The following is a 12,847-nucleotide window of genomic DNA, read 5'->3' on the forward strand; positions in this document are numbered from 1 at the left end:
TCGATCACAAAGAAAAAATCTGAGATCAATAAAAATATGATGGTAAGCAGAGAAATTAGTAACGTAAACTACAAGACAATAAAACAAATGAGGAGCAGATTTACTATACAAAAATATGAAAAGCGAAAAGGATCAAAGACAGATGAGAGGATAAAACAGTTAAGTGAGATTTGAAGCAAAGAAAGTAATGTATTTAAGAAACCTAAATTGAATAATAACTTGGAATATCATCTGCAAAAGAGAAAGTAAGAGAAAGGTGAATATTAATTTGAAAGATGAATTACACATAACAAAGGTTGCCATAGCGTTTCTTCGAAAATGTAAGGGGAAAATGTAAGGGGAAAATGTAAGGGGAAAATGTAAGGGGAAAATGTAAGGGGAAAATGTAAGGGGAAAATGTATGGGGAAAATGTAAGGGGAAAATGTAAGGGGAAAATGTAAGGGGAAAATGTAAGGGGAAAATGTAAGGGGAAAATGTAAGGGGAAAATGTATGGGGAAAATGTAAGGGGAAAATGTAAGGGGAAAATGTAAGGGGAAAATGTAAGGGGAAAATGTAAGGGGAAAATGTAAGGGGAAAATGTATGGGGAAAATGTAAGGGGAAAATGTAAGGGGAAAATGTAAGGGGAAAATGTAAGGGGAAAATGTAAGGGGAAAATGTAAGGGGAAAATGTATGGGGAAAATGTAAGGGGAAAATGTAAGGGGAAAATGTAAGGGGAAAATGTAAGGGGAAAATGTAAGGGGAAAATGTAAGGGGAAAATGTAAGGGGAAAATGTAAGGGGAAAATGTAAGGGGAAAATGTAAGGGGAAAATGTAAGGGGAAAATGTAAGGGGAAAATGTAAGGGGAAAATGTAAGGGGAAAATGTAAGGGGAAAATGTAAGGGGAAAATGTAAGGGGAAAATGTAAGGGGAAAATGTAAGGGGAAAATGTAAGGGGAAAATGTATGGGGAAAATGTAAGGGGAAAATGTAAGGGGAAAATGTAAGGGGAAAATGTAAGGGGAAAATGTAAGGGGAAAATGTAAGGGGAAAATGTATGGGGAAAATGTAAGGGGAAAATGTAAGGGGAAAATGTAAGGGGAAAATGTAAGGGGAAAATGTAAGGGGAAAATGTAAGGGGAAAATGTAAGGGGAAAATGTAAGGGGAAAATGTAAGGGGAAAATGTATGGGGAAAATGTATGGGGAAAATGTATGGGGAAAATGTAAGGGTAAAATGTAAGGGGAAAATGTAAGGGGAAAGTGTAAGGGGAAAATGTAAGGGGAAAATGTAAGGGGAAAATGTAAGGGGAAAATGTAAGGGGAAAATGTAAGGGGAAAATGTATGGGGAAAATGTATGGGGAAAATGTAAGGGGAAAATGTAAGGGGAAAATGTAAGGGGAAAATGTAAGGGGAAAATGTAAGGGGAAAATGTATGGGGAAAATGTAAGGGGAAAATGTAAGGGGAAAATGTAAGGGGAAAATGTAAGGGGAAAATGTAAGGGGAAAATGTAAGGGGAAAATGTATGGGGAAAATGTAAGGGGAAAATGTAAGGGGAAAATGTAAGGGGAAAATGTAAGGGGAAAATGTAAGGGGAAAATGTAAGGGGAAAATGTAAGGGGAAAATGTAAGGGGAAAATGTATGGGGAAAATGTAAGGGGAAAATGTAAGGGGAAAATGTAAGGGGAAAATGTAAGGGGAAAATGTAAGGGGAAAATGTATTGGGAAAATGTAAGGGGAAAATGTAAGGGGAAAATGTAAGGGGAAAATGTAAGGGGAAAATGTAAGGGGAAAATGTATGGGGAAAATGTAAGGGGAAAATGTAAGGGGAAAATGTAAGGGGAAAATGTATGGGGAAAATGTATGGGGAAAATGTAAGGGGAAAATGTAAGGGGAAAATGTAAGGGGAAAATGTAAGGGGAAAATGTAAGGGGAAAATGTAAGGGGAAAATGTATGGGGAAAATGTATGGGGAAAATGTATGGGGAAAATGTAAGGGGAAAATGTAAGGGGAAAATGTAAGGGGAAAATGTAAGGGGAAAATGTAAGGGGAAAATGTAAGGGGAAAATGTAAGGGGAAAATGTATGGGGAAAATGTATGGGGAAAATATATGGGGAAAATGTAAGGGGAAAATGTAAGGGGAAAATGTAAGGGGAAAATGTATGGGGAAAATGTATGGGGAAAATGTATGGGGAAAATGTAAGGGGAAAATGTAAGGGGAAAATGTAAGGGGAAAATGTAAGGGGAAAATGTAAGGGGAAAATGTATGGGGAAAATGTATGGGGAAAATGTATGGGGAAAATGTATGGGGAAAATGTAAGGGGAAAATGTAAGGGGAAAATGTAAGGAGAAAATGTAAGGGGAAAATGTATGGGGAAAATGTAAGGGGAAAATGTAAGGGGAAAATGTAAGGGGAAAATGTATGGGGAAAATGTAAGGGGAAAATGTATGGGGAAAATGTAAGGGGAAAATGTAAGGGGAAAATGTAAGGGGAAAATGTAAGGGGAAAATGTATGGGGAAAATGTAAGGGGAAAATGTAAGGGGAAAATGTAAGGGGAAAATGTAAGGGGAAAATGTATGGGGAAAATGTAAGGGGAAAATGTAAGGGGAAAATGTAAGGGGAAAATGTAAGGGGAAAATGTAAGGGGAAAATGTAAGGGGAAAATGTAAGGGGAAAATGTAAGGGGAAAATGTAAGGGGAAAATGTATGGGGAAAATGTAAGGGGAAAATGTAAGGGGAAAATGTAAGGGGAAAATGTAAGGGGAAAATGTATGGGGAAAATGTAAGGGGAAAATGTAAGGGGAAAATGTAAGGGGAAAATGTAAGGGGAAAATGTATGGGGAAAATGTAAGGGGAAAATGTAAGGGGAAAATGTATGGGGAAAATGTAAGGGGAAAATGTAAGGGGAAAATGTAAGGGGAAAATGTAAGGGGAAAATGTAAGGGGAAAATGTATGGGGAAAATGTAAGGGGAAAATGTAAGGGGAAAATGTAAGGGGAAAATGTAAGGGGAAAATGTAAGGGGAAAATGTATGGGGAAAATGTAAGGGGAAAATGTAAGGGGAAAATGTATGGGGAAAATGTAAGGGGAAAATGTAAGGGGAAAAATGTAAGGGGAAAATGTTTTAAAAAGAAGACCTTTAGAAGATTAAACTGAACAAAGATTAACAACACAGACATTACTGCAGTAGCCGACACAGTAACCAACACTGTACCAAGCAGTACCACACAGTACCAAGCAGTACCAAGCAGTACCAAACAGTACCAAACACACAGTACCACAGTACCAAACAGTACCAAACAGTACCAAATACACAGTACCACAGTACCAAACAGTACCAAATTGTAACAGTACCAAACATTGCACAAAACACAGTACCAAACAGTACCAAACACTGCACCAAACACTGTACCAAACACTGCACCAAACACTGTACCAAATAGTACCAAAAAGTACCACAGTACCAAACAGTACCATAGTACCAAACAGTACCAAACATAGTACCAAACAGTACCAAACACAGTACCCAACACAGTACCCAACACAGTACCAAACAGTGCCATAGTACCAAACAGTGCCAAACAGTACCATAGTACCGAACACAGTACCAAACAGTACCAAACATTGTACCAAACATTGTACCGAACAGTACCAAACAGTACCATAGTACCAAACAGTACCAAACATAGTACCAAACACAGTACCAAACAATACCGAACACATTACCGAACACATTACCAAACACATTACCAAACACATTACCAAACAGTACCAAACAGTACCAAACAGTACCAAACAGTACCAAACAGTACCAAACAGCACCAAACACACAGCACCACAGTACCAAACAGTACCAAACAGCACCAAACAGCACCAAACACAAACACAGTACCACAATACCAAACAGTACCAAACACAAACACAGTACCACAATACCAAACAGTACCAAACAGTACCAAACAGCACCAAACACACAGCACCACAGCACCACAGTACCAAACAGCACCAAACACAAACAGTACCACAATACCAAACAGTACCAAACACAAACATAGTATCACAGTACCAAACACAAACACTACCACAGTACCAAACAGTACCAAACAGTACCACAATACCAAACAGTACCAAACAGTATCAAACAGTACCAAACAGTACCACAATACCAAACAGTACCAAACAGTACCACAATACCAAACAGTACCAAACAGTACCACAATACCAAACAGTATCAAACAGTACCAAACAGTACCACAGTACCAAACAGTATCAAACAGTACCAAACAGTACCACAATACCAAACAGTACCAAACAGTATCAAACAGTACCAAACAGTACCACAATACCAAACAGTACCAAACAGTACCACAATACCAAACAGTACCAAACAGTAACACAATACCAAACAGTACCAAACAGTATCAAACAGTACCAAACAGTACCACAATACCAAACAGTACCAAACAGTACCAAACACACAGCACCACAGTACCAAACAGTACCAAACAGCGCCAAACAGCACCAAACACAAACACAGTACCACAATACCAAACAGTACCAAACAGCACCAAACAGCACCAAACACAAACACAGTACCACAATACCAAACAGTACCAAACAGTACCAAACAGCACCAAACACACAGTACCACAATACCAAACAGTACCAAACACAAACATAGTATCACAGTACCAAACACAAACACTACCACTGTACCAAACAGTACCAAACACACAGCACCACAATACCAAACAGTACCAAACAGTACCAAACACAAACATAGTATCACAGTACCAAACACAAACACTACCACAGTACCAAACAGCACCAAACAGTACCAAACACAAACATAGTATCACAGTACCAAACACAAACACTACCACAGTACCAAACAGCACCAAACAGCACCAAACACAAACACAGTACCACAATACCAAACAGTACCAAACAGCACCAAACAGTACCAAGCAGCACCAAACAGCACCAAACACACAGTACCACAATACCAAACAGTACCAAACAGTACCAAACACAAACATAGTATCACAGTACCAAACACAAACACTACCACAGTACCAAACAGTACCAAACAGTACCAAACACAACCTTCAACTCCCAGGCAGCAACATTACCATTTAAGACAACGTAAACAAAGAAATTTGCATAACTGACTTATAAAAACCTTTAGAGAAGCAAAATATTAAAGAATCCAGCAGATCAGATGAACTTCTTGCTCGAGTTATAATATAATGCTGATACCAAATTGCTTAACCACAAATTCTTATATTTAAGAGTTAATTTGAAGATATCGTGTCAAATAACTTAAAAATGGCAAAAGTTTCCTTAAATTTTAAATAGTCAGATATGTACCCTCAAATATCGTCCCATTAGTTTAACGTTAAATTTAGGTAAGCAAATGGAGGCAGTTATAAGGGACAGGATCATTAATTTTGTGGAACATAACTACTTACTAACAAGAAATCAAGTTACCATAACAAAAGCTCATGCTCGACTAACTTACCAGAATTACTTCGTTACTGGCTAATAATAAAGGCACAAGGTATAGATAACTAACTATCAGGATAAATGAGTGACTTTCCAACAAGATACAGCGAGTGGTACTGAACGGAGGGATGTGTGGAGTCCCTCAGGGAGAGGTTATTGGTGCACTCCATTTCACAATGTATGTAATGATCTCGATTTACATCCAAAATAGAAATATTCACAGATGAAAATTACTTAGTAAATAATGTAGCATCGAAAAAAAAAAAATATATTTTGTATATAAGAATCTCAATCACGAGTATAAAATGTCTGGTAAAAAATTAGCCAAAATAAGAGAAAGAGACTGCAGTAATTATAAGCATCGAACTGTTAGTAAGAAAACCAGCAGAATTCTAGGTTTCCTAATTATACTTTTAGAGTAAAAAAAACAAAAAAAAATATTGACTTTATGATGAATTTGTTAGACGGGATTTTGAATATGTAGTCCAGTTTTGTCTGTAAATTGCATAAAAGACGATGACAGGTTGGAGAGAGTAAAGAGAATAACAACTGAGCTCGTACCATCACTAAGAAACTATGAAGAAAGACTCAGAGCAATAATCACCTTCTCACAGGAAAAGGGAATCAAATGTCATTAAAATCTTCAAGATATTAAATGGTTGTCATGAACACGAAGAACTATCTGAAGAGCAAAATTAATAAAAAAGGCGAAACAAAACAATCAAATTTCGAAGCAAGAAATGCAACATAAACGTATTTTTCTTATTTACAAACAAGTATCAGAATGGACCAAACTCCAAACCAAAGCTGCACAGTAAGTGCTCCACAATAGTCATTTAATTACCAACTGAAAAGTACTTTGCCAATATAGGATTCAACCAGATTCCATGCAATGTCAAACTGCGATCAGCGAACTCCTGAGGTTAGAATATAAAAATAACTATGGAGGTTGTGATAGTTATAATAGAGGCAACTGATATCTTGGTATTTGCCCCGAAGCTGCACAGGATATCTCGTTTTTCGTATCCACCCTCACCGTAGTATATAGAATCAGAATTAGTAGCCAGAGGAAATAGAATCATCATTTATACATATTGCACCGTGAGTGCCAGTGAAATAATGTAAGTATATGCTGCAGTAAGACCAGTATTAATATACTTAAGAAAGGTAAATGTAGTTCTTAACCCGTGCCTTCCTCTAGGTTCAGTCTCTCCAACGAATTTCATGCCGCTTACTCAACATGGTATAGTATTTTTTTTACCTGTTTCATGGTAACGGTGTCCGGAGGAAATATTCTCGGAGTGGATTTTAAAATACTCTGCCTTGTATCTTCATGTGTTCCCATCAGCCAAATTAAACTGGATATTGCGGTGGTCAGTGGCCGGGTAGAGCACTTGTGGTGGTCAGTGGCCGGGTAGAGCACTTGTGGTGGTCAGTGGCCGGGTAGAGCACTTGTGGTGGTCAGTGGCCGGGTAGAGCACTTGTGGTGGTCAGTGGCCGGGTAGAGCACTTGTGGTGGTCAGTGGCCGGGTAGAGCACTTGTGGTGGTCAGTGGCCGGGTAGAGCACTTGTGGTGGTCAGTGGCCGGGTAGAGCACTTGTGGTGGTCAGTGGCCGGGTAGAGCACTTGTGGTGGTCAGTGGCCGGGTAGAGCACTTGTGGTGGTCAGTGGCCGGGTAGAGCACTTGTGGTGGTCAGTGGCCGGGTAGAGCACTTGTGGTGGTCAGTGGCCGGGTAGAGCACTTGTGGTGGTCAGTGGCCGGGTAGAGCACTTGTGGTGGTCAGTGGCCGGGTAGAGCACTTGTGGTGGTCAGTGGCCGGGTAGAGCACTTGTGGTGGTCAGTGGCCGGGTAGAGCACTTGTGGTGGTCAGTGGCCGGGTAGAGCACTTGTGGTGGTCAGTGGCCGGGTAGAGAGCACTTGTGGTGGTCAGTGGCCGGGTAGAGCACTTGTGGTGGTCAGTGGCCGGGTAGAGCACTTGTGGTGGTCAGTGGCCGGGTAGAGCACTTGTGGTGGTCAGTGGCCGGGTAGAGCACTTGTGGTGGTCAGTGGCCGGGTAGAGCACTTGTGGTGGTCAGTGGCCGGGTAGAGCACTTGTGGTGGTCAGTGGCCGGGTAGAGCACTTGTGGTGGTCAGTGGCCGGGTAGAGCACTTGTGGTGGTCAGTGGCCGGGTAGAGCACTTGTGGTGGTCAGTGGCCGGGTAGAGGACTTGTGGTGGTCAGTGGCCGGGTAGAGCACTTGTGGTGGTCAGTGGCCGGGTAGAGCACTTGTGGTGGTCAGTGGCCGGGTAGAGCACTTGTGGTGGTCAGTGGCCGGGTAGAGCACTTGTGGTGGTCAGTGGCCGGGTAGAGCACTTGTGGTGGTCAGTGGCCGGGTAGAGCACTTGTGGTGGTCAGTGGCCGGGTAGAGCACTTGTGGTGGTCAGTGGCCGGGTAGAGCACTTGTGGTGGTCAGTGGCCGGGTAGAGCACTTGTGGTGGTCAGTGGCCGGGTAGAGCACTTGTGGTGGTCAGTGGCCGGGTAGAGCACTTGTGGTGGTCAGTGGCCGGGTAGAGCACTTGTGGTGGTCAGTGGCCGGGTAGAGCACTTGTGGTGGTCAGTGGCCGGGTAGAGCACTTGTGGTGGTCAGTGGCCGGGTAGAGCACTTGTGGTGGTCAGTGGCCGGGTAGAGCACTTGTGGTGGTCAGTGGCCGGGTAGAGCACTTGTGGTGGTCAGTGGCCGGGTAGAGCACTTGTGGTGGTCAGTGGCCGGGTAGAGCACTTGTGGTGGTCAGTGGCCGGGTAGAGCACTTGTGGTGGTCAGTGGCCGGGTAGAGCACTTGTGGTGGTCAGTGGCCGGGTAGAGCACTTGTGGTGGTCAGTGGCCGGGTAGAGCACTTGTGGTGGTCAGTGGCCGGGTAGAGCACTTGTGGTGGTCAGTGGCCGGGTAGAGCACTTGTGGTGGTCAGTGGCCGGGTAGAGCACTTGTGGTGGTCAGTGGCCAGGTAGAGCACTTGTGGTGGTCAGTGGCCGGGTAGAGCACTTGTGGTGGTCAGTGGCCGAGTAGAGCACTTGTGGTGGTCAGTGGCCGGGTAAAGCACTTGTGGTGGTCAGTGGCCGGGTAGAGCACTTGTGGTGGTCAGTGGCCGGGTAGAGCACTTGTGGTGGTCAGTGGCCGGGTAGAGCACTTGTGGTGGTCAGTGGCCAGGTAGAGCACTTGTGGTGGTCAGTGGCCGGGTAGAGCACTTGTGGTGGTCAGTGGCCGGGTAAAGCACTTGTGGTGGTCAGTGGCCGGGTAGAGCACTTGTGGTGGTCAGTTTCCGGGTAAAGCACTTGTGGTGGTCAGTGGCCGGGTAGAGCACTTGTGGTGGTCAGTGGCCGGGTAGAGCACTTGTGGTGGTCAGTGGCCGGGTAGAGCACTTGTGGTGGTCAGTGGCCAGGTAGAGCACTTGTGGTGGTCAGTGGCCGGGTAGAGCACTTGTGGTGGTCAGTGGCCGGGTAGAGCACTTGTGGTGGTCAGTGGCCGGGTAGAGCACTTGTGGTGGTCAGTGGCCGGGTAGAGCACTTGTGGTGGTCAGTGGCCGGGTAGAGCACTTGTGGTGGTCAGTGGCCGGGTAAAGCACTTGTGGTGGTCAGTGGCCGGGTAGAGCACTTGTGGTGGTCAGTGGCCGGGTAGAGCACTTGTGGTGGTCAGTGGCCGGGTAGAGCACTTGTGGTGGTCAGTGGCCGGGTAGAGCACTTGTGGTGGTCAGTGGCCGGGTAGAGCACTTGTGGTGGTCAGTGGCCGGGTAGAGCACTTGTGGTGGTCAGTGGCCGGGTAGAGCACTTGTGGTGGTCAGTGGCCGGGTAGAGCACTTGTGGTGGTCAGTGGCCGGGTAGAGCACTTGTGGTGGTCAGTGGCCGGGTAGAGCACTTGTGGTGGTCAGTGGCCGGGTAGAGCACTTGTAGTGGTCAGTGGCCGGGTAGAGCACTTGTGGTGGTCAGTGGCCGGGTAGAGCACTTGTGGTGGTCAGTGGCCGGGTAAAGCACTTGTGGTGGTCAGTGGCCGGGTAGAGCACTTGTGGTGGTCAGTGGCCGGGTAAAGCACTTGGGCCTCCTGGGAAACCTACATGTATTAAGAATTTTCTCCTCCATTTTTGCCCTGTAATTCACTGTATCAGAGCAAACATTCTACAAGGACGTGTGTTTGTTTCCATGGGACAGAATGTGTCCTTCCATGATGTACTTTAACTCACCTCTGATATGTTTGCATATTCAAATACTGAAGTAATCAGCATGTGCATACGTATATACATTATTATCTTGAGATATATCTAACTGTCTGGGGCAATTCGATGCCAACGTAATGATGGTCTCTTAGCATGACATTACTACTGGTGCTGGTGTGAGAATGGCTTGAAGGCAATGCACTCCGTCAGAAAGTAGATAATGTGGAGGTCAAAGCGCTTAGTTATGATTATAATAATCTGGAAGTCAAAATTGAAATTTACAACGACTGCGAATAATTATGAAGGTGATCCGGAAGGAGAGCAGCGAAGACAGAAACATGCTGTCTCGAGCACCCTCCGCTTCCTCATATATACAAATCACAAGTTTGCTCCGAATATGATTATACACCACTCTCTTGGATGCACGGCAAAAAATATTGACAAAATATTGACTTTATAATGAATTTGTTAGACGGCATTTTGAATATGTAGTCCAGTTTTGTCTGTAAATTGCATAAGAGACGATGACAGGTTGGAGAGAGTAAAGAGAATAGCAACTAAGCTCGTACCATCACTAAGAAACTTATGAAGAAAAACTCAGAGCAATAATCACCTTGTCTTCTCTGACATCTGTGGAGAAATTTTCTTCAGGAGAGGGCTGGGCCCCTCAGGGCTGAAAAGGGCTGAAGGGGGCTGATACCCCCCTCCTGGAGAAAATAAATCTAAACAAGAGTAGAGGACTATACTACTTGGTTACCTCGAGGTTCGACTCGATCTCTCATTTCAGTAGTCTTCTTCACCGACGTCATATCAGCGGCCTCACTATGTACTGGACGATGGAAATACGACCATGAGAAAAATCAAATTAACACACCAGGAAAAAAGAAAACTCACCATATCACGGGCGGGGACTGAACTCGTGACGAGTGAGACGTAGAACTTGAGGCCAGCGAGTAAGCCACCCTCACCCATGGCTCGCTCTAAGGTCTTCCTATTTATGTTTGTGGCTTAATATTTAGGTACACAGAAAAATTTAATACGTAGTAAAATGCTGTTGAAGCTTTTTAAGCGAGGTGAGGGTAGGAAGTGCTCCACTCGCATATCAGTGACGGAACCTTTTAGCTTAACGACGGTAAACCCATAAGAGGAAAAAAAACATGAAAGCGGCAAATTAGAGGAAGGGAGGGAGGGAGATGTGAAGGTAAATAAGAGGAAGTAAAAGGAATCGAAATGAAGGTGGAAAGATGCCAGAGGAAAGAAAATGTTGCTCGGAAATGTAAGAAACACTCAAAAAAAAATTCTGAGGAAAAGAACGAATGGACTTAGTTCAAATTAAACATTTTAGGTAATCCAGGCTCAGTTGAGGAACTGTGAAGTGTGTGTAGAAGTAAACATCTGGCCTTTTTCTTGTTCTATTTATCCACGTTTAATGAATTTTAACACTAAGAGAATTGTTACATTACCTGGCATGGTTGAGACGAGAGGCAGGAGGAGAGTCCAGGCCAGCACCAGCACTGCTGGTGCCTCCCACCAGCACTCCATCCTGGTGCGTGCTGTGCTCCACCACCTGTGCACAGGAAGAAGGGGGAGAGAGAGAGAGAGAGAGAGAGAGAGAGAGAGAGAGAGAGAGAGAGAGAGAGAGAGAGAGAGAGAGAGAGAGAGAGAGAGAGAGAGAGAGAGACAGAGAGAGAGACAAAGAGAGAGACAAAGAGAGAGACAAAGAGAGAGACAAAGAGAGAGACAAAGAGAGAGACAAAGAGAGAGACAAACAGATAGACACAGACAGAGACAGAGATAGACAGAGATAGATCCTACGCTTGTTTACGAGTTCTCCCCTAGTCTTGCAGTATCTGTGCTTGTTTCCGGCTATGCTTCACTCCTAGATAGGAGGCAACACATGCTAGTGACCCAGGGGCGCAATATAACACCAATGAAGATTTTTCTGTAAATATCGCACCTCTGAAGCTGCTCTGATAACACTTCAGCTTGTGACTCTACCTCAGAATGTTTCAGTGACCCTGACCTGGTTTTGACATGTCTGGAAGGTTTGCATCCAATACACAATTTTTTCTAACCAGATGTCAGATTCTAAGTCTTTTTCTTTTCAAGGAATGGACGTGTTTTGAACTTGAGAAAAAGTATCAACAAGCTCGTCCCTCTGATCACAGATTTTTAAATGGTATGCTTAATTAACCAATGTTACGTTTCACATAGTCTTGGTACATTGTATTTAGTCCCTTTTACCACACAAATCTATCAATTTTTTTTTCAGGAACTTTGCAGTAAACTATATTTTTATCTTTCCCTTGCGAGTCAACTACAAATTCATTAATCTTCTGTATATCTAGTATTACTAATTCGTCTAGAACTATTTGTATTATTGAATTTCAGGTTAAAATTCAGTAAGGCAGACTCGTATGATATGTCGGTATTTTGATTATAAGTAACCACTATCAAAATATAAATCTTGCTCTAAGGAAGTTTACTAACTAACTGTAGTGTTAGCTCGTTAAGTACCAGAGTGAGCTGGCACGGCTGATTTAATCTCTCTCTCTCTCCCACCACTAATTCTTGCATATTTTCTCTCTTATCACTCTTGCTTCCTTACTTTCTCATAATCTTCCATAATCTTCCTTCCTGGTGACTTTTCCTCTCTGAAACAGAAAAGAAAGATTTATAAGGTCGTGTTTTAAAAATTTAATTTCTGAGCCACATAAATTAAGCATTGATCACTAACCCATACATTCACAAATGGGATTTTATGATTGTCACAAACAAAAAAGATGGACTAAATGAATGCTCAAAGTTCATTTTTACAAATTCGAAATAATTTTAATAGATTACTGCTTGAATGACTAACGTGATAATAACAAAGTTAGTGAAAACAAAGAATGAATATATTCACAAGAGTGATCGCAGTAAAACACCTAGTTCTGCTGGGTGCGTGATTCTTGTAGGATCTGGAGGCCCGGTGGGTTAAAGCGTCTTGTGATTTTTTCCTCACCATGAGGCAGGCCAAAACGACATGGGTTTGAGTCCTCAGGTAGTCGCAGTGTTATTATTGATTAAATACCACTCGTTCGTGGCTACAATAATATATATATATATATATATATATATATATATATATATATATATATATATATATATATATATATATATATATAAAATCTTA

General features: G+C 43.0%; 1 long non-coding RNA gene across 3 annotated transcripts in view; it reads right to left on the reverse strand.

Moving 5' to 3' along the window:
* The window catches only part of LOC128692871 (uncharacterized), a 626,907-nt gene that overhangs the window by 327,751 nt on the left and 286,309 nt on the right, over positions 1-12,847 (reverse strand). For all 3 annotated transcript variants that reach the window (XR_011392873.1, XR_011392872.1, XR_011392874.1), the window contains exon 2: positions 11,136-12,326. This is a non-coding gene — a long non-coding RNA (uncharacterized lncRNA). The remainder of the gene's footprint in view (positions 1-11,135; positions 12,327-12,847) is intronic.

This window comes from Cherax quadricarinatus, chromosome 38 (genome assembly GCF_038502225.1).
Source record: "Cherax quadricarinatus isolate ZL_2023a chromosome 38, ASM3850222v1, whole genome shotgun sequence".
Classification (NCBI taxonomy): Eukaryota; Metazoa; Arthropoda; class Malacostraca; order Decapoda; family Parastacidae; genus Cherax; species Cherax quadricarinatus.